The following is a 21,561-nucleotide window of genomic DNA, read 5'->3' as shown; positions in this document are numbered from 1 at the left end:
CGGGGATTGCCACAGGCAGCGGAGAACAATAATTATGCTGTAGGTAGCTCCAAGCAATTTGAGCTAAAATTGCCCCTCCAGGGTCTGGAACCCAGTCCAAATTTCCTCCAGCTGTTATACTGGGGAATGCAGGAAAGGAAGGAGAAGGCTCACCCCTTGAGATGTTTTTCGATGCTCTCGAACATCAGAACTGATTCTCCAGAATACTTTTTGTTTGTGCATCCAGACATTTGAACATTGCGGCAGAGTCAAGTCTTGAGCTTCCGTAACAAGGTGACCTGAAATGAAATAGCATTCTCAGCTTGGTAAATGTATATTTCATGACCTCAGAGGAAGAGACCTGGGAGGTCCTGTCCACTTGGGGGAGTGAAGCTGGAAGTGCATCCTGGTGCTCCTGGTCTCAGCAGTGGGGTGAGGGTGGGGGGGTCGGGGGATGAGCATCAAAGAATGTTGATGATGAGAGAGAGAAGGAGAGGGAGGGAATGTGCCCTGTGCCTGTTTCTCTCTAAGAAAGGCTCTGGTAACAGGTTTCTGGGTAAATGAAAGTTGTATTGTCTCCCATCAGAGATGACTTGAAAATAAAGTGCTTTAAAGCTAATACTGCAGATGTCTGCAGGAAACTCAGCACCACACCGAACACTGTAGTTAGATAGCTGTGCAAAAAAGTACATGAAGGAAAGGGCTAATGTGCAATACTTCTATTTAAGATAGAAGGAGGAAATAGAAATTGTGATAGCATGCTATTTCAAGTAATAATAGAAAGTACTTGATGTTTACATGGTGAATGGATCAATACTAATTCTGTAGTCAGCGCACATACAGTAGTTTGGATTATACAGGTGATAGATGCACTCAGTATAGCTGAAATCTCCACCCTGCAACATTTCTTTCTTGCTGCGTGTTAGATGGAATTTCCCACCCAACTATCTGGAAGGATTTGCATAAGAATGGTGATAGAGCAGTATTCTTTAATGATGCGCTTTTCTTTGTTAAACTTCAAAAATGTCTATGGTGCGTGATGAGGTTTGGGTGAATTGCCAAGCTAATGCTTTTTACATTTTCTTTAAAGAGCTTATCTTCAGTGTGTTGTGGGAGTTACTTTATATTGTGGTTTTAAAGGCAGTGGCAGTAAAGCTGAATTTGTAGCAATCCCCAATAAATGCCTCCTCCTCCTCCTCCTCTAGGGCTTGGTCTTGCTAAGAAGGGAATCTGGGGAAGGCTGCCTCCAGTTCAGCTGCAAGGAGTCCCTTGGATTTATGTTTTCCGACCTGGTTTTGCTCACCAAGAAGTGAGGTTGTCACTCTCCTACCCAAACAATAACTTCTTGTTAGCCTAAATCAGCCCGGTTCTTGTCAGATGGGCTTGGGGCTCTTGTGGAGGATGAGTTGAGTTATTCAGATCAGAGCCTGGGACCAACTGTGGTTTGGAGAGTGACCGTTTTTGTCCTTCCCACAAGAACCTAATGTTGACAAAGTGAGGAGGAGAAGGGACTGGAATCTTGGGAATTCCAGGAATGCACCCTCCAAGCAAAAGAAGCTTTCCTTCCTGGCTTATGCTCTCAGAATCTGCTCCATGGCAAGGCTTTGCAAGTACAAAGGTGGGAAAACAAAACCCCAAAGCTGGAGCCCTCGAGGGTAATCCAATAGAGGACTTCTTGTTAACCTCAGTTTCAATGAGACAAAGAATTTGAAAGCCAAGAATAGATGGAAACTTAAGGTCACCTAATCTTCCCTTTTGTCTAATGCAGGAGTCTCTTTCCCAACACAGCTTTGCAGTGCATTGATCAGGTGCTGCTTGAATACCTCTGAGGACAAAGAACTCACTTCCTCTAAACAGTGATGACAACAGTGACACAAATGGAGGACCTACTATGGGTCAGGCCTGTGATAAGCCTTGAAAAATCATGGTCTTATTTAATGTTTGCAACAACCTTATGAGCACTGATTGCACCATCACTTTACAGATGGGGGAAGAGGCTTCGTGTGTTGCAGAGAAAGGAATTTAGAGTGTGCGTTCTTATTCCCTGCACACACCCCCTGCCCGGGCTGTCCCGTGGGCTGTCCCATCATGGGCAGCCTCAATTGTTATTTTTTGTTTCTTGGAGACACTTGGAATACACTGTCAACTTAAACAAAAAGCGTAATGTGAGAGTTGCGAGTTAAATTTTATTTGGGGCAAAGTGAGGACTGTAGCCTGGGAGATAGCACCTCAGATAGCTCTGAGAAACTGCTCCAAAGAGGTAGGGGGGAAGAACAGCGTATATGTGATTTTGATGAAGGGAGTGTACATGCAACCAAGCATATATTTCCCCAGAAGGTTTGTGCTAGTCTTGTGAAGCTTTCTCCTGGTTGTTAGAAACCATTGTCACCATGAAGGATTTTAGTGCTTTTCTAGATATGAGGAGATGTTAATACAAGAATTGAGCTCATAAAATCGCTCCTGATAATACCTAACTATCTGAAGATCTGTCCTGCCGGTACCCACCCCCCCCCCACCCCCCGCCCCCAACCAAGCACAGAGTGCCTCATTTCTGCTCTCCACCCTGAACTCCTTTCAGGCGGTGTTGAAGGTCAGCAGCTGCAGCAGCACATGATTTAACCCTAGTAGAGGTTAGCTGGCAAGCACCCATGGCAAGTGCCAATTTGTAGTTGAGAACACCTTGCCAGTCTTGTACACACTAGCCCTTCAGACATTTGAGGCAGCCTTCCTGTCCCTCAGCCTGCCTCCCAGTTTTCCTTTTTTTTCTGTTCCATGTCAACTGACATTGCATCTCAGTTTGGCAAGTTCCTCTGGACCCCTTCCGGCTTACCAGTGCTCTTCTCAAAACATATGTCATTTCCGTTTGGAACATTTTGAAGAGACCTTATCACTGTTGCCTAGTTCTATTAGGAGACCGTGGGCTCTGTTGGCAACAGGGACCCATGAAGGCATCTATTCTGGGTGAGGAGGGAGGCTTTCCAAAGAGCACATGGTGAACTTTTTCCACAGCCCTTTCAGGGAGAAGGCATTTAAAAAATCCAGAGTATTACAACAAGCCAGGGTTGAGCTTCCATGCCATGGCCAGTGGGAAAACCAGGGTCAGAGTAAGGGACGGAGCCTTCTTGCAGGGTTTTTGTGGTGGTCCTCCCAGGCCCTGGCAGAGACAGCTGCTCTGATATCTAACTTGGCCTCTGAGCTGGAATCTCCACAGCTCACTGGCACATCCCTGATGAGACCCTCTGCACTAGCCTCCCAACTTATGAAAGGTAATCATGTTGTTGACACTCTGGAGTTGTCTTTCTCATGGAGTGAGTCCTGACTCAGAATCAGGCCATCTCCCGTTCACTGTGTGACCTTGGGCACATACCTCTCCCTCTTTAGGCTTTCATATCCATATCTATAGAGCTCAGTGTTGTCTTAACAGTGTTAAATTAATTAAACAAGGAGAACATTAGACTGAGTTGGCTTGGATGCCATGGTGCCCACATCAGCAAACCAAAATATAAGGCTGTAAATGCCTGTGCTTAGTTGCTCTGTTGTGTCCAACTCTTTGTGACCCAATGGATTGCAGCCCTCCAGGCTCCTCTCTCCATGGGGATTCTCCAGGCAAGAATGCTGGAGTGGGTTGCCATGCCCTCCTCCATGGGATCTTCCCAACCCAGGGATCAAACCCAGGTCTCCCAAATTACAGGAGGATTCTTTACCATTAGAGCCACCAGGGAAGCCCTAAACAAAGAGTGGTGCTGGGCCCCACCATAGGGCTGGCGCACCCCTTCCTGTGAAGGTGAGGGAGGTTCTGCCCATATGCTCTGGCAGTTGCCATGGTGGCCACTGCACAGTTGGGAGGGGCAGTGGCTGGGGGTCTGGTACCCCAAAGCCTAGAAGCCACGAGATCAAAACACTGAAGACAGCCAATCACAGAGGCCAACCTATCACAGAGGCCCCACCAGTCCTAAGCTCCCGCCAATCAATAATTTCCTTCCTTTACTCGTGTGTCTTCTCTATAAAAGTCTCTCCCTAGCTCCTATTGGTGGGGTTTGGTGCTGCCTGATTGGAATGGATTTTTGTTGTTTTTGTTGTTCAGTCACTCAGTTGTGTATGACTCTTTGTGACCCCATGGACTGTCCTTCAGTATCTCTTGGAGTTTGCTCAAACTCATCTATAGAATTGGTGATGCCATTCAACCATCTCATCCCCTGTCACCCCCTTCTCCTCCTGCCCTCAATCTTTCCCAGCAATAAGTTCTTTCCCAGTGAGTCAGCTCTTTGCATCAGATGGCCAAAATACTGGAGCTTCAGTTTCAACATCAGTCCTTCCAATGAATATTCAGGTTGGTTTCCTTTATGATTGACTGGTTTGATCTCCTTGCTGTCCAAGAGATGCTCAAGAGTCTTCACCAGCACCACAGTTCAAAAGCGTCAATTCTTTGGTGCTCAGCCTTCCTTATGGTCCAGCTCTCACATCAGTTCATGACTACTGGAAAACCATAACTTTGGCTATACAGACCATTGTTGGCAAAGTGATGTTTCTGCTTTATAAAATGCTGTCTCGGTTCATCGTAGCCTTTGTTCCAACTAACAAGCATCTTTTACTGAAACAAACTCTTAAAATTTTTACGACAGTGTAGTTCATCTTTTAACAGCTCTGGTGTCAGAAAAAGAGCTGCAGGAGGCCCCTCAGAGTCTCCAGGAGCAGGAAGCAGCCATCAGTGGGGACTGTTATAGCCCCCTCAGTGGCTGCCTTCTTGTGGTCTCTGGACGTGGTGGGTGAGCCCCTCCTGAGTCCTGGATCCCAGCTCTACAGTTTTCAGACTTGATTTGAGCATTTCTTTTTTCCAGACTGGGTCTGGAACCTGGACAGTAATAAATTGGATCCTACTTAGAAATTGGTCTGAGTCTGGGCTTAAGTCAGAACTGGGTCTGACTTAAGCTGGACTGGGGCCATTGTGAGGCCTCAGGTGAATAAACTTTAAGGCTGAACAAGTAGGTTAACCTTTCCAAAGATCGTCTTGAACTACCGTTGGCATGGTGGAGAACTTTTAACCCAGATGAGCTCATCCATTAAAAGGTGCCCTAGAGAAAAAAGGAGTCTTGGCCACTTTAAAGGGTGGAGGGAAAATTATTTTTCCTTCTTTACAGTTTCTGGGGACCAGGATAAGACCCACTGAGACACCAACATGTTCTGGAGCCTCTAGACAGCACCCCAGGAAAACTAGCAGAAGCCTGCAAAGGGTAAGAATTCTTCCCAAAGTTGGCTTTCCTTGATCCCTATCTGTGGTGCCTGTTCCAGAGACTAAGATAAAATTTCAAATTGTTCCTTCCTTTCTAAGGGCTTCCCTGGTGGCTCAGATGGTAAAGAATCTGCCTGCAGTGCAGGAGATGCAGGTTCAATCCCTGAATCAGGAAGATCCCCTGGAGAAGGGAATGGCAACCCACTCCTGTATTTTTGGAGAATCCTATGGACAGAGGAGGTACTGATTTTTTCTGTCCCAGAGATGGAAGCTTGTCTCATGCTGTGTTCTAAGAATGTGGCTGACAGCCATCAAGTTGGGGGCCTCTAAAATATGGCTGGACAGAAATGTGGATTGCACCCTATTTGCAGCTGGGGTCCTACTGACTATAGCCAGGCTCTCAGGGGGAACTCATGAGAGTCCCTTGGACAGTGAGAAGATCAAACCAGTCAATCCTAAAGGACATCACTCCTGAATATTCATTGGAAGGACTGATGCTGAAGCTCCAATACTTTGGCCTCTTGAAGTGAAGAGCCAACTCTTAATTAGAAAAGACCCTGATGCTGGGAAGAATTGAGGGCAAGAGGGGTGGGGGTGACAGAATGACATGGTTGGATGGCATCTCTGACTCAATAGACATCAGTTTGAGCAAACTCCGGGAGATAGTGAAGGACAGGGAAGCCTAGCAGGTTGCAGTTTATGGGGTCACAAAGAATCGGACACGACTTAACGACTGAACAACAACAGAGGAACTATCTCTTTCTTTTGGTTATCTGTGAGAGTGGCTCTGAATCTTGGGAAGGGAAGTTCTTTTGAACATTCTGGTGTCTAGGGAGTTATTCAGTACTAGCAGGGATATTTTTATTATTTGTCCAAACTGAAACTTGATATGATGTTTGAAATGATTTTTAAAGTAAGTATCTCTGTGGTCAGAAGTTGGCCAAGTTGGAAGCTAATGTTCAGAACCTGATAGGAAAAAAAAAAATTTTTAGGCCTTTTCCCTAAGCTAAAATGAAACTATGTACACGGAGGGAAAGAAAAACATTATGAAGCCATTGTGGAAAGATTTACTAAAACATTCCAAAGAAATACAGCTCTAAATCTAGAACATGGGAATCATTTGATTTCCGTCTTAGTTGAAGATCTTCTCCTTAATATAAAAGTGAGTTAAAGATACTGTAGTTGGATGGCTGGATCAGCGGCTGGATATAATTCAGATGGCAACCCAATGATTTGAGGAATTAAAAACAACTCTGGGTATGTGCTCAGTCGCTATGTCCAGTTCTTTGCGACTCCATGGACTGCAGCCTGCTAGGCTCCTCTGTCCACGGGATTTCCCAGGGAAGAATACTGGACTGGGCCACCACTTTCTTCTCCAGGGTATTTTTCCGACCTAGGGATCAAATCCGTGTCTCCTTCATTGGCGGGTAGGTTCTTTACCACTGAGCCCCCAGGGAAGCCCCCAAAATAACTGTACTTAACTTACAAATCAAGTTTTTGTAAGAATATAGCTGAAGCTCTAGAAACAGTTCAAAACCCACTATTGTTTTCACAATCCCCAGACCTCCCCTATTCAAACTAAAGAGATAGTCAAAATACCTCTCCAGCCATGATGAAGGTCTTTCTGATGGCCAGGTTGTGTCACTGCATGCCCCCAGGACCCCCATGATGGTGCTGTACTGCGTGAATCAGTATCAGGACGACAAATGAAATTGCACTAAAATGAAATTGATGACAGATGACCACGTTGAAATAATTGTAAGCTTAAGACACGGACTTGCTAAATCAAGGTTATTTTGAGTTAAAAAATGGTCAACACTCATAAACTTAAAAAAATCCTCTTTTAAGGAGCAATTTTTATAAATAGCAATTTTTTGTAATCCTTGTGCTTTTCTCTGCCTTTCTGAAGAATGGTTTTCTTTCCTTACCCACCCATCTTTCATCAGATCCCATAGCAAAATTAGGAGAGGCAAAGGGAGTGTCATGTCTCTTTATTGGTTTAAAAATATTTATTAAGCATTATATACTTAATTTTTTAAGTTTTCATTCATTGAAGTGGAAAGAGCACTAGGCTGAATTGGGAGATGCTGCTTCAGGTTGTGGTTTTGTGTGACCTTACGAGAATCTCATTCCCCCTCCAGGTCTCCTGTTCTTCTTCTCTTGGGAGCTGGTAAAAGTGATTTGTAAAGTTGTCCCCAAGTCTGGCTTTCATGTGTAAAAGCAACTTCAGGCTGGGCAAGACAAGTCAATCTAGTCAGCACTATTGGAGTCCCTATTAAGTTCTAGACCTTGTGCTGGGCATGGGATATAGTCAGTGAAAATAGACATGGAACCATTCCAGCTGCTGCCACCTGGGACTATAGCCCAATACCAGCTCTTGCTTGCTAGAGAATCTTAGTCCAATTGTTTCTCTTCTGTGCCTCGTTCTCCTCATGGGATTATGGTACTACTGAAATAAAGGAATACATGTCAAGGGATTCCTATAGTACCTGGTGCATTAATGATGTTGACTTTTATTTTTATTATTGGTAGAGGAGGTATATATTAATCCAATAAGCACAAAAATAAATATAGCATTTCAGTTGTACTAAGTGCTCTGAGAACACATATCAGGAGGATTCCTTCAGCGTGGGAAGTAGTGATTAAGCTTAAGATCTGAAGGATAAGTTCACCAGTTGAAGGAGAATGGAACAGACTCCAGGGAATGGCATATGCAAAGCTGCTCTGGTGGGAAGAAGCACAGATATCTGTGGATTTAGAGTAGGCCAGGATGAAGCAGAACAAGGAAGAGGAAGAGACTAGAGGTTGGAGGTGGAGCAGGGACCAGGCTGTGCTGGGCTCTGCCGGAGCCCAAGATTTGGAAAAACTGGTTTTGTAAGTGCCTCCTGGAAGTCAGAGTTCCCAGTTAGACCCATGGCTCTGACACTCTTGAGTTGATATCCACGAGGATTTGGCTTTCTACAGATTGGAACCCATTGGAACCAGATTCTAAGGGACACTAGGAAAGTTCATGTGATGAGTTGTGGCTCAACAGGCTTGACACCTCCTGGGCCATCTTGCATTTAGATCATGTTCTCAGCACCAGAGTCCCAGACTGTATTCTGATCCTTTCAGTGTCCTATTCAGGGTGTCCGTGGGTGGTCACATTTGAATAGGGTTGGAAAGACAAAACCAAATTCTTCCCTGTCTACAGGGAGACAAGGCTTCATGCGTCTTAAGCGCTTGAGAGCATATTTACTATTTGAGAATCAGATGAAATCTGTGGATTTTTCTACTTGAGAGATGCATTTACACACTTAAATCCAAATTAGGGTGTACTTTTAGGTTGGGTTTGTGGGTCTCCTTGAAGCTCAAACATGGTCCCAGATTAAATGTCCTGCTGCTGCTGCTGCTGCTAAGTCACTTCAGTTGTATCCGACTCTGTGCGACCCCATGGCAAGAATACTGGAGTGGGTTGCCATTTCCTTCTCCAATGCATGAAAGTGAAAAGTCAAAGTGAAGTCGCTCAGTCGTGTCCGACTCTTAGCTACCTCATAGACTGCAGCCTACCAGGCTCCCCTGTCCCTGGGATTTTCCAGGCAAGAGTACTGGAGTGGGGTGCCATTGCCTTCTCCGAAATGTCCTTCTAATATAAGACAATGCCCAACATTATGGACATTCAATATCCCTTTCAATATCTAACCCCTCCCTCTCTGTCTCCCCCATCTATCTCCTCTTTCCTTCTCTGTTGCTTCCATTTTGGACTCTTATTGAGGGTCAGTTTCCCCTTAGACTACTTTAATTTTCTTTACCTTTGTCTTTCTGTCTTTAGATTATTATCCAATCACCTCTTCACATTCTATGGGAAAAAGAAAATGTATCGACAGAGGGATGAAAGTGAAATAAATGAATAAAATTATAAATACAGATTTTCAGAATAAATCAAGCTTATTATAGATAATTTGGAAAAAACATACAAATTAAAAAGTTTATAGTCTCAGCACCTAAAGGGAACCAATGGTATTTTTTTTCGTAGTATTTTTTTGTGGAAAATTTTTTTTATAGAGTCATGATCAAAATGTATATGTATATGTATTTTTATATTTAAACACCTTACTTAACATTTATTTTTCCTTTAGCCCAAATGCATATATGTATTAAATTTCTTTTATTATGGAAAGTATGAAACATATACCAAACAGAGGCAATATTGCAATGAACCTACTACCCATCCCATGTACCCAACACCTAGCTTTAAAAATTATTAGCATTGTATCCATGAACTTCTGATGTGCAACAAATAGCCTCAAACTTTGGTAGCTTAAAATAGTAACTATTGATTTTGTTCAGAATTCTCTAGAAAAGTGATTTTGGCTGGACTCAGCTGTGTGACTCTTCGGCTAGTCATGGCTGGCCTCAGTCTTGCATCTATGTTTTGCTGCCACTTAGCTAGATGGCTTTGCTTCTGGGATTGACTGGCTGACATGAGGGGCCACAAGAGGAATTGGGTCCCCGTATCTCTTGTCATTCAGCAGGTTATCCTTAGGCTTCTTCACATGGTGATAGAAGGCTTCCAACCACAGCAAGAGGCAAGTGCCAATGCATAAGTGTTTTTCAAACTTCTGGTTGTAGCTCACTAATACTGCTATTGGCCAAAGCAGGCCACAGAGTCAATTTACACTCCAGGGGTGGAGAAATAGACTCCACTTCTTGATGAAGAATCTGCAGCATCATTTTGTAAGGATGTGAATATAAACAGAAGAATTTGTGGCCTTTTTTAGTACGGGTATGGCTATAGGCAAGAGAAGAATTTGCGGCCAATTTTAGAATCTACCACAAATGTGTTGCTAATACTAATATTGGTAAATCATCATTTTGGATGTTATTGGTAGATTGTTATGAATGTATTTAGATGGCTGAGTAATGTACCACCCAGTGCATTGCTGAACCTTGTGTGACCATTCCCTTATTGTTGAGGAGCGAGGTCATTGCCATTTTTTTGCCATTATGAATAATGTTACAATAGATGCTTTGTGCATAAAGCTTTTTCTGGTTTTGGGATTATTTCCTTGGAGTAGTCACAAAAGTGGTATTACTGTGTCAAACATTTTAGAGCTCTTAGTACACTTTGCCAAATTGCTTTCCAAAAGGATTGTATCAATTTACACTCCCACCAGTGTGTGTGAGAGTACCCCACAGGGATCCTTCTGAAATGCAAATCTGATTATCTCATGCCCAGTTTAAAAATGATCTCTACTGCCTTCATAATAAAGATTAAACTATGTAAGACAGAACTATGTCTGCTACGTGACTTTTGAAAAACTAAAAGACTGTTTTAGCTTGATAAGACCCTGTATCCAAGGTTTATAGACTCTAGTGAGGAAACAAGATTGATAGCCTCAGAACCAAGTGAAGGCATCACCCTCAAGTTGTCCTGGAATGCAGATGTCATTGTTATAGATGAGGAAACTGAGGGTAAAAGACTGCAGTATTTAAAGTAGAAACCTGTTCACAACTTTCTATCTATGGCATCATCTATGGATGTGAGAGTTGGACCATAAGGAAAGCTGAGCACTGAAGAATTGATGCTTTTGAATTGTGGTGTTGGAGAAGACTCTTGAGAGTTGCTTGGACAGCAAGGAGATCCAAACAGTCAATCCTAAAGGGAATCAGTCCTGAATATTCATCGGAAGGCCTGATGCTGAAGCTGAAGCTCCAATACTTTGGCCACCTGCTGTGAAGAACTGACTCTTTGGAAAAGACCCTGATGCTGGGAGAGATTGAAGGCAGGAGGAGAAGGGGATGACAGAGGATGAAATGGTTGGAGAGCATCACCAACTTGATGGACATGATTTTGAGTAGGCTCCAGGAGTTGGTGATGGACAGGGAAGCCTGGTGTGTTTTAGTCCATGGGGTCACAAAGAGTGACCCAACTGAGTTGGACACAACTGAGTGACTGAACTGAACTGACTGATTTTAGCATCATCTTTGCAAAGGAATGTACATATAAAAGTTTAAATATATATTTAATGCAAAGTAACTATAATACGTTTATTTTGTTGGTTAGAATTCTTTAATTCCAAAACCTGAAGACTGTGAGACTTAGAATGAGACAGATCTGAGTTTGAATTCTGGCATTTACTAGAATTTGAGCAAGACTTAACATCTCTAAGTCTCATCCACTTTGTTATCTGTAAGATGTGGGTAATAATGCCTACTTTCTAGGGGTTTGGTGATCATTCAACATACATACCAAATGTCTAGCAGAACCATTCAGCAGGAGCTATTCTTCTTCCTATGTGAGATGAATGGATAAGTAGAAGGGAACCATACATGTAACCAAAATGAGGAGGCATTGATAATCTAGGACTATAAAAAAGACTTTGTGACTTTTTACAGCCACATTGTCATGATTTGAATCTCGGCTCAGTCTACTAGCTGGAATTCTTGCCTTTACTGAGGGTTCCTTTTTCCCAGTGTTGTTGAGAATCCCCAGTTCATGAATCATTGGTTCCCCTTCATTCTCACTTTGTCCCCTTGATGCTCACCTGGAAAGGGAGAACGGAGACCAGGACGCGTTCCTCAAGATGCAGTTCCTCAGCTGGGGCTCTCCACGCGGCCCTATCTGAGCTCTGCACGCCTCTGGCACATAGCTAGTGGGGGAGGGCAGCTGTTGGCCAGAGCGGGCACCACCCACCCTTGGCACTTTTCCATAGGAGCATCTGATGGAGCCCCACTGGGCCCCAGGAGCCCCAGGACTTTCTTGTTATCCATTGAAAATATATATCTACAGATTTGCTCAAGCCAACCTGATTTTCTGGTGCTCTTTTTTTTTTTTTTAACTTCTTATGTTACATGGGAGTGCCTGGTGGCTCAGACAGCAAAGTGTCTGCCTGTAATGTGGAAGACCTGGGTTCGATCCCTGGGTTGGGAAGATCCCCTGGAGAAGGAAATGGCAACCTACTCCAGTACTCTTGCCTGGAAAATTCCATGGATAGAGGAGCCTGGAAGGCTATAGTCCATGGGGTCACAGAGTTGGACACGACTGAGCAACTTCACTGGTAGGTGATTAACGATGTTGTGTTAGTTTGAGTTATACAGCAAAATGACTTGGTTATACATATATGTTAGTTGCTCATTCGTGTCTGACTCTTGGCAACCCCACGGACTGTTGTCTGCCAGGCTTCTCTGTCCATGGAATTCTTCAGACAAGAAGACTGGAGTGGTAGCCATTCCCTTCTCCAGGATACCTTCCTGACCCAGGAATCGAAGCTGGGTCTCCCACATTGGGGGCAGATTACCATATGAGCCACTCTATTCCTTTTCAAATTCATTTAGGTTGTTAGGTTTCAAATTCGTTTAGGTTGTTACGTAATATTGAGCAGAGCTCCCTGTGCTATGCAGTAGGTCTTTGTTGGTTTTCCATTTTAATATACAGTGTATACATGTCAATCCCAAATTCCATAACTGTTCCCTGCCCGCCCCCCACACTTTTTTCTCCTGGTAATGATAAGTTTGTTCTCTAAGTCTGTGAGGCTATTTCTGTTTTATAAATACATTTATTTGTATCATGTTTTAGACTCTGCATATAAGCAATATCATACAATATTTGTCTTCTCACTTCACTCAACATGACAATCTCTAGGTCCATCCATGTTGCTGCACATGGCATGATTTCATTCTTTTTAATGGGTGAGTAATATTCCACTGTATGTATATACTGTATCTTCTTTATCCATTCATCTGTTGATGAATGTTTGGGTTGCTTCCATGTCTTGGCTATTGTAAACAGTGCTGCAATGAACATTGGGGTTCATGTATCCTTTTGGACCAAGCTAACCTGGTTTTCTGATAGTCTTTTCCATAGTGATGTTTTAGTGTGAGAGAATATATAATGTCAGTCACAGGTATAATTTTACATTTTCTAGCAGCCATATTAAAATGTGTAAAGAAATAGATGAAGTTAATTTCAACAATATGTTATTTAATGCAGTGTATCTATTATTTAGCATATAAAACATATACAATTATTAATGACATAATTACATTATTTTAAAATCATATATCTCAAAACTGGTGTATTAATAAATCGTATGGAAAAAAGGTTATGACCAACCTAGATAGCATATTGAAAAGCAGAGACATTACTTTGCCAACAAAGGTCCATCTAGTCAAGGCTATGGTTTTTCCAGTGGTCATGTATGGATGTGAAAGTTGGACTGTGAAGAAAGCTGAGCGCCGAAGAATTGATGCTTTTGAACTGTGGTGTTGGAGAAGACTCCTGAGAGTCCCTTGGACTGCAAGGAGATCCAACCAGTCCATTCTGAAGGAGATCAGCCCTGGGATTTCTTTGGAAGGAATGATGCTAAAGCTGAAACTCCAGTACTTTGGCCACCTCGTGCGAAGACTTGACTCATTGGAAAAGACTCTGATGCTGGGAGGGATTGGGGGCAGGAGGAGAAGGGGAGACAGAGGATGAGATGGCTGGATGGCATCACTGACTTGATGGACGTGAGTCTGAGTGAACTCCAGGAGTTGGTGATGGACAGGGAGGCCTGGCGTGCTGCGATTCATGGGGTTGCAAAGCGTCGGACACGACTGAGCGACTGAACTGAACTGAACTGATGCTTATGGCACATCTGAAGTTGGACTAGCCGCCTTTTCATTGCTCAGTAACTGCAGGTGGCTAGTGGCCACTAAATGGAACAGCACCATTCTGAAACGAAACTACCCGGACTCCGAGTGGTCCACCTCTCCAGTAGTACAGGTCTTGATACCCACATGCAACTATTTTTCCTGAAAACCTACTTCTGATTTAAGCTTGGATGCATCTGTGGGGAGTCAATATACTATCTACTGTACCTAGAATTATTCTTTTTGACATAGTATTGTGTCCGGTTTAGCAATCTGGACTCTGTTTCCCTTACAGTGAATTCCCTTTTTAGGAGTCTCTTGTGTTTTCCCACTTTGCTACCACCCTAAATGATCAGAGAAGAAATGTTTTTAATCCTTGAACATTAATAAGAAAGGAGCAAGAGAGTCAGCGTTTTATTTTTATTCCTCCCATGAGGTTCCTCTGCTCCTCTGTGGATTTGTGGAATAAGAGAAGGTGTGGGAATCTGTAATCCAAGTGCACAGGCTACGATGGGGAATGGATATCTCCTTGCAGTGACCAGCAGTGTCTAAGCCTTAGGCAATGGCCCAGCTAAAATGTAGACACTTCCTAGAAAGAATTTTCAATTAGTGATAACAGGTCCTACTATGTGTAAGAGCTTCACATGCCTCGTTTCCCGAGGTAGACATTATTATCCCTGTTTCATAGATGAAACAGAGAGGTTAAGGAACTTAGTTAAGGTCACAAAAAGAACCCAGACTTGGGTCTTCAGTGACCTGATGCTTTCCCTTGTCTCAAAGCCACCCTTCAATACTGGGTGGCTAAGATTGGCTCTGAGGATCAGCTGGCATGTAGCTGGAGACTTTGCTAGAGAATGAGAGATCTTTGCAAGAAACATTTGTCATTACTTACAAAGATACGGTTATAGGGCATCACTGTTCCAGTTACTACCGCTATAAAACAAATCACCCCCGAATGGCAGGCATGCGAGGCCTCAGTTGGAGGACTTGAAGGCTAAGGGCGGAAAACAGCCAAAGAAACTTGTTTACTCATGGACTTGCTGGTCAGTTAGGTAGCTCAAACCTCTCTGGGTGGCCTTTCCACATTGTCTCCCTGTGTGGACTGGTTCTGGCTTCCTCCCTCATAGCATGGCGACTGGGTTCAAAAGGCTAGAAGAGACACATGGTCTCACCCCAGAAAATCCACACCATGCACTTTATGCATTTTATTCAACATGGTGGTCACAGAGTCCTGTCCCAAGGCTAGGTGAAACAGATTCTGCCTGTTTATGGGACGTGGTAAGGTTTGAGCAGGGTGAGTGGACCCACAAACATTGTCGTGGCTGTTTTTGGAAAATACAGTCTGCCATGGTCATTATCAATGTTACAGAGAAGGAAGATGGATAGGTTCCAGGGAAGGAAATGTTCTGTTGAGTGCCTGGGTCTCTAGAAAATGTCAAAATAGCCTTGTGGACTCTGTGGGAGAGGGAGAGGGTGGGATGATTTGGGAGAATGGCATTGAAACATGTATAATACCATATATGAAATGAATCGCCAGTCCAGGTTTGATGCATGATACAGGATGCTTGGGGCTGGTGCACTGGGATGACCCAGAGGGATGGTATGGGGAAGGAGATGGGAGGGGGGTTCAGGATGGGGAACAGGTGTACACCTGTGGTGGATTCATGTTGATGTATGGCAAAACCAATACAATATTGTAATTAGCCTCCAATTAAAATAAATAACCTTATATTTAAAAAAATAGTGAAAGGGAATTAGGAAAATAATGGAAAGGGAAAGAAGTTCAAATGCAAATGGGGAGTATTGGAAGAGGCTTCCTCCAGCCAAAGATCCCTTCCAAAAAAGCAATGACTGCGCCCTCGACTTAGTCCACTGGCCTGACTTATGCTCTTTTTGTAGCCTCAGGTGGCCTCCACTGGCCAGAGCAGGGTGTCCTGAGTAACCTCCTACAGCCCAGTCCCAGGAAGGGCCACAGCATCTTGCTTTCAGCCTGCCCTCCTGGCTTCATGGCTTAACCCTAAACCTCCTTTTCCTAGAGATTTGGAATTTCAGTAAATCAGGGCTTGAACTGAGAAATAATGACTGCTTTTATATGCACTGGCTCTTTACTGGCAGACCATTACAGGGAAGATAAGGTTCCATAACACTGTAGGAATAAAGCCCAGAAAATTATGCGAAAAGCTCCGCCATCCAGGATAAATGTTATAGAAGGCATTAACCTTCCATAAAAAATCCCTTTGCTAGGCAGGAATTTAAATGACAGCCACTGTGAGAGGAGATATTTAGCCTTAGAAACATATCACCACCTTCTCTTAGAATAGCAGGTTCTTTGGTTATCAGCAGTTGAGTATTGTTCCTCTTTTTCATAGGAATGCGCAGCAGAATAGCAAATACGTAGACAAAGTCTTTTCCGGGTACACCCCTATATCGCGGTATATACTTCCCAAGATGTTATGTGTACACTCTCTGCCTTTATTTAGGAAAATTGAATAAGAGATTGATATTCAAATAAAGCTGAAACAAACCTTTATGATAGCCTCCAAATTACTTGTCTTGAGAGAAAAATAATTTTTTCTCCCTGAGGTATAAGTGTAATTCTCCAATGAATGTGTTAGGGCAGAAATTACAGTGATTACCCTCTCTTTTTATATAAATTTGGCTCTTCCAGCAAGCGAGCCAACCCAATCACAGGGCAGAGACTTTGTAGAGAAGTTTATGCATGTTCCACATACATATTTATATGCTTTAGGGGAAACAATCTTAGATGATAGCGTAAAAGTGATTATTCTGTTTTAAGTAGTCAATTTCTGTGTCCCCATGCTGAAAGCATTTGGGGCAGGAGGAGAAACAGAACTCTACTCCATTGTCTTAGAGACTCAGCTGAAGTCCCAGAACTGCTTCTGGCCCTTCCAGAGTTTGGTGTGGAAAAGAGGCTGAATTTCCCAATGTGCTAAGTGGATTGAGTTGTAATACCTACTCTCTTGAGCTCCACTCTGCCTCCCAAGTGGCAGGAATTCACACATGGGACCTTATTTTTCTGTTAACTGAGCAGCTTTGTAAATATTGTTTGGAGGACCCAGTATTGAAACTTAGCATCATGGGTGGTTGAGAAATCCACAGTTGCCTCTCAGTTTGTTTAATCAAGTTGACATACTTACAAGGCAGTAAATTTAAGAATTTTAAGACTCTCTCTAGACTAAATCACAATAAGACCAAACAGATTAACTTTGAGAGTCAGAAACAACTCCAAGGAAATGAAAGGAAAATAGAGCTTCTAAAAGGCTTTATGGTTTTTCCTAATGATAACCTAGTGATATACCTGACTAATTTGTATTAGAAAATATTTATTTAGAATATTTAAAAGTTTTGTGCTTTAAAGTAGACTAAGTGAAAAAAATCCTCTTCAGAGGACTGTATCTGATCCCAAATGAGATGTTATTTTTAGGAAGAATGAAACTAATGTTAATCTAGGGCCAAGATGTTCCAGTACTCTTTAAATTCTTATGATCACTGGACAATGTACATATTATTATCCCCCTTAAAAAAAAAAATATATATATATATATATGTAAGAAAAACCAAGGCTGAAAGAGGTCTATCAACTTGCTCAGACTTCAGATTACCTGGACTAAACAGAGTTTGTTACTCTTCATTTGAGAATCTTTCTAGTTCTTTAGAATTGCTCTAAATTCCAGCAGGGCCAGATGGTTTCCTAAGTGACAAACCTAGGTAAGATGTCTGATTCTTCCTTCCAGTTAAATCTAATCCATTGAAAAGTGCTCTCAGTTGTATTCCTAAACCGATCACGAAAGCATGCATTTCTTTCTGTTGTTAGTAGAATCGTCCCCGGAGCACCACCATCCTCTGACCCCTTCCCTGGTTCCTAGGTGTGCTCCCTCCTCCCATGCTTGCTCACCTGGCATCATGGTTCACAGCAGCTCGAACCATCTTCCAAGAAATTTAAGATGCAGTGTGTCTCTCCTCTGTTTGGGACTCTGTAGATCTCCTGCTGTACTAGAGTAATGTTCGACTGTCTCACCTTTGCTTGTAAAAGCTAGTGGCATCTGGCCCTGACCTTCCCGCCCCTCTTATCTCCTGACTCTCTCCTCTGCTCTCCAAGCTCTACTCCCCCATACACATTTGACTGTTTCTGGAAAAGAGCAAGCTTTCCCCCCTTCTTGTTCTTTTTCTCTCCTTAGAACATTCTTCTCCTGGCTCTTCATATGGCCTGAGTCTTGCCCTTCAGGTCTTGGTTTAAAGACCAGTCTCTCTGTGAGAACTTCTTTCACCACCCTATTAAAGACGCTTCCTCCACCACGTTAGTTGCCATCAGAGGGCCTTGCTGGCTTTCTTCATGGTGCTTGTCATTACTTATAATTACGTACAGTAAATCCCCTACATACAAACACGTTCTGTTCCGAGAGCACATTCATAAGTCCAATCTGTTTGTAGAGTCCAACAAAATTAGCCTAGGCACTCAACTAACACAAAAAACTATGTAGTGCTGCACAGTAATATACTTTTGGGGCTTCCCTGGTGGCTCAGATGGTAAAGAATCTGCCTACTCTGCAGGAGACCCAGGTTCAATCCTTGGGTCAGAAAGATCCCCCAGAGAAGGGCATGGCAACCCACTCCAGTATTGTTTCCTGGTAAGTCCCATGGACAGAGGAGCCTGGTGGGCTACAGTCCATGGGGTCTCAAAGAGTGAGACATGACTTAGTGAGCGACTAACACACATAATACTTTTCACATGTCATACATAAAAGCACAAAAAATAAAACGTTTTTACCCTTATAGTACAGCACCTTGAAAAGTAGAGTAAAAGTACAGTAAAAACAGCTGGCATACAGGGGCTGGCATCAAGTGAACAGGCAAGAAGGGCGACTGACTGGAAGAGGGAGAGGAGGTGGGAGAGGGCAGAGCTGAAGGATCGTCAGCAGTAGGTTATGGAGGGCAAGCTGCGTTTTCACTCACACCTGACACTGACGGAACGCCCGTTCGCATCTTTGACGGTTCACGACTTGAAGGTTAGTATGTAGGGGACTTTCTGTATTTGGTGTATTTGCTTACTTGTTTGTTATCTATCCCTGTTCCTCGCCCAGCTCAAACTAAGTCACACGTGACCAGGAACACTTATTGTCACTATTACCTCAGTACCTGGTCTGTGGTAGGCACTCAACAAACCTTTGGTGCAAAAATTAATCATGCTTGTGTAGTCCTTCTGCTCTTAAAACCCTTCGCCATTCCAAATCACAGTCTATTTGGTAATCCATCATCTTTTCAGTGTTACTGGGCAAAAATATTGGAGTTGACTTTAAGAACCTTGGTCCATCATGCGTGCTGAGTTGCTTCAGTTGTGTCCAACTCTGTGCGACCCTGTGGACTGTAGCTCACCAGGCTCTTCTGTCCATGGGATTCTCCAGGCAAGAAGACTGGAGTGGGTTGCCATGCCCTCCTCCAGGGGATCTTCCCGACCTAGGGAAGCCGTGCCTCACAGCCATTAATTTGCTGTACAAGCTTAAGCAAGTCGTTATTCCTCTCCAAATGATCTTTAAATCCCCTCTGAGTCCTGACCCCGGATTGTTTCCAGTTTTTCTACTACTGTCCCCTTGAAGCAACTTTGACAGGAGCAACTTGGTTTTAACTAAGTCATTATGTTGAGATGCAGCCTGCAGTTTATTTAGGGGGACCCAGCGTTTCCCCTCTGTTTGGAGACTCTTGAGTGGTGTTAATGCAGGGTGTCAGGTGATGACATCTGGGGGAAAAAGGATCCTTCCAGGCAGCAGTGCACGTGAGAGGCAGATGGGATTTATTGCCAGCAGCCTCCGTAAAGATGGGGAGAAACCCATTTGCCTTTTGTAACACCTCCTCTGGCTGAACAGGCACAAAGGAACTGGTGCTTAATCGTATCTAGAGTCTCAACCTTATCACCTGAAGAATGGGAATTCCTCACCAGGCGTCTCAGCCTGCAAAGGCAGCCAGGGGCCAGAGAAAGCAAGATCCTGCCTGTGCACGGGCTCTGGACAGGGGCTGGCTGCCTGTCTGTGCCTCCTGCAGTGTTCATCCGGGGATGGAGGAGGAGAGCAAGGTGGGTGCCATGGGCTGTGCTAAACACTCTGTGTACACTGCCTCTCCAAACGCTGTGAGGCAGTTATTATTTCCGTACCATGCCCACTTTCCAGATGGGGATCCTGAGGCATAGAGATGGAGTGATCTGCTTGAAGCCTCAGCGTTAGGAAGTATCTATGTTCTGGGGCACTCCTTGTGATCTCCCTCTCTGATCCTTTCTTGTGCCATTGGTCAGATTCTGCTGTCACAGGGAACCCAGCTACACAGAAGGCATCATTTTCAGGGACTGTTTGTAAAGCCGTTGTAGCGAATCAAATGTATGGGGGTTAGATCTGTCAAATGAAGTCCCAGAGGCCCAGCTTCATGACTTGCAAAATAAAGCTAGGCAGAGTGCATCAGATATCCACATGGAGACAAATAATGAACTGTGGGAAAGAATCATCTGCTTAATGGAGAAAAAAATAGAAGTACTTATGTGAACTTGAAGAGATGTGTATTTTTCTTTTTTAAACTAAAGAAAAAAATTTTTTTGACCACACCATGTGGCATGTGGGATCTCAGTTCCCTGACCAGGGACCGAACCTGTGCCCTCTGCATTCAAAGCATGGAGTCTTAACCACTGGACCACGAGGAAAGTCCCTGTGTTTTTCTTTATACCCCTATTGGCATCATGAATTTTCAGTGTTTCAGGAAAGCCAAACTTTTCTCGAGCCAGCAAATCAACCTTCTAGAAGGTCATCTGGCGCCTGAAAGAGAAGCTATTCAACAATGTTTATGGAATGACGATGTTGGACCGGGTCCTGCTGGTCACTGAAGATGACGAGGTGAAGAAGGCGCAGCCCTGCCCTTGCAGAGATCAGGCTGAGGCTGCAGGGCAGGAACAGATAGGTGAGAGGCCGGTTTAATACTCCGTGATTCAGAGCTTAGGAGACCATGCGAACATGGGAGAAAAACTTCCTTAGAGGAGGCAAATTTTGAGATGAGGTTTGAAGGATAAGTCAGCAAAATGGGGAAGATAGTGTGGGCAAAACCCACAGAATCATGGTACATATGGAGTGTCTGGGGAAGTAGGAAAAGAGGCTGGAGAGAAATTTAACCCAACTGTGAAGGGCCTTCCAAGTTGGACTTTGGAGCACAGACATTATTCTGTGCTAATAGCTTGAAAGATCCCTCTGGGGGGTGGGTGGAGCTATTGAGACTGCCCTGGAGAGAACTGACTGGAGGAAGGTTGCCCTGGTAGTCACACACACACACTGGAATATTACTCAGCTATAAAAAGAAAGAAAGAATGCCGTTTGCAGCAACATGGAGGGACCTAGAAATTATCATACTGAGTCAGACAGAGAAGGACAAATACGATATGGTATCACTTATATGTGGAGTCTGGGACTTCCCTACTGGCTCAGATGGTAAAGCGTCTGCCTACAATGCAGGAGACCCCGGTTCAATCCCTGGGTCAGGAAGATCTCCTGGAGAAGGAAATGGCAACCCACTCAAGTATTCTTGCCTGGAAAATCCCATGGATGGTGGAACCTGGTAGGCTACAGTCCATGCGGTCGCAAAAAATCGGACCCAACAGAGCAACTTCACTTTCATATGTGGAATCCAAAAAAAAAAAAAAGTACAAATGAACTTATTTACAAAACAGAAATAGACCCACAGACATAGAA

General features: G+C 43.7%; 1 long non-coding RNA gene across 4 annotated transcripts in view; it reads left to right on the top strand.

Moving 5' to 3' along the window:
• Positions 1 to 21,561, top strand: part of LOC138988866 (uncharacterized) — a 325,118-nt gene that overhangs the window by 52,469 nt on the left and 251,088 nt on the right. For all 4 annotated transcript variants that reach the window (XR_011465052.1, XR_011465054.1, XR_011465053.1 and 1 more), the window contains 2 exons: positions 5,118 to 5,210; positions 5,309 to 5,449. This is a non-coding gene — a long non-coding RNA (uncharacterized lncRNA). The remainder of the gene's footprint in view (positions 1 to 5,117; positions 5,211 to 5,308; positions 5,450 to 21,561) is intronic.

Source organism: Bos mutus, chromosome 8 (assembly GCF_027580195.1).
Source record: "Bos mutus isolate GX-2022 chromosome 8, NWIPB_WYAK_1.1, whole genome shotgun sequence".
NCBI lineage: Eukaryota > Metazoa > Chordata > Mammalia > Artiodactyla > Bovidae > Bos > Bos mutus.
The sequence above is the reverse complement of the archived record's forward strand: the minus strand, read 5'-3'. Positions and strand labels throughout refer to the sequence as shown.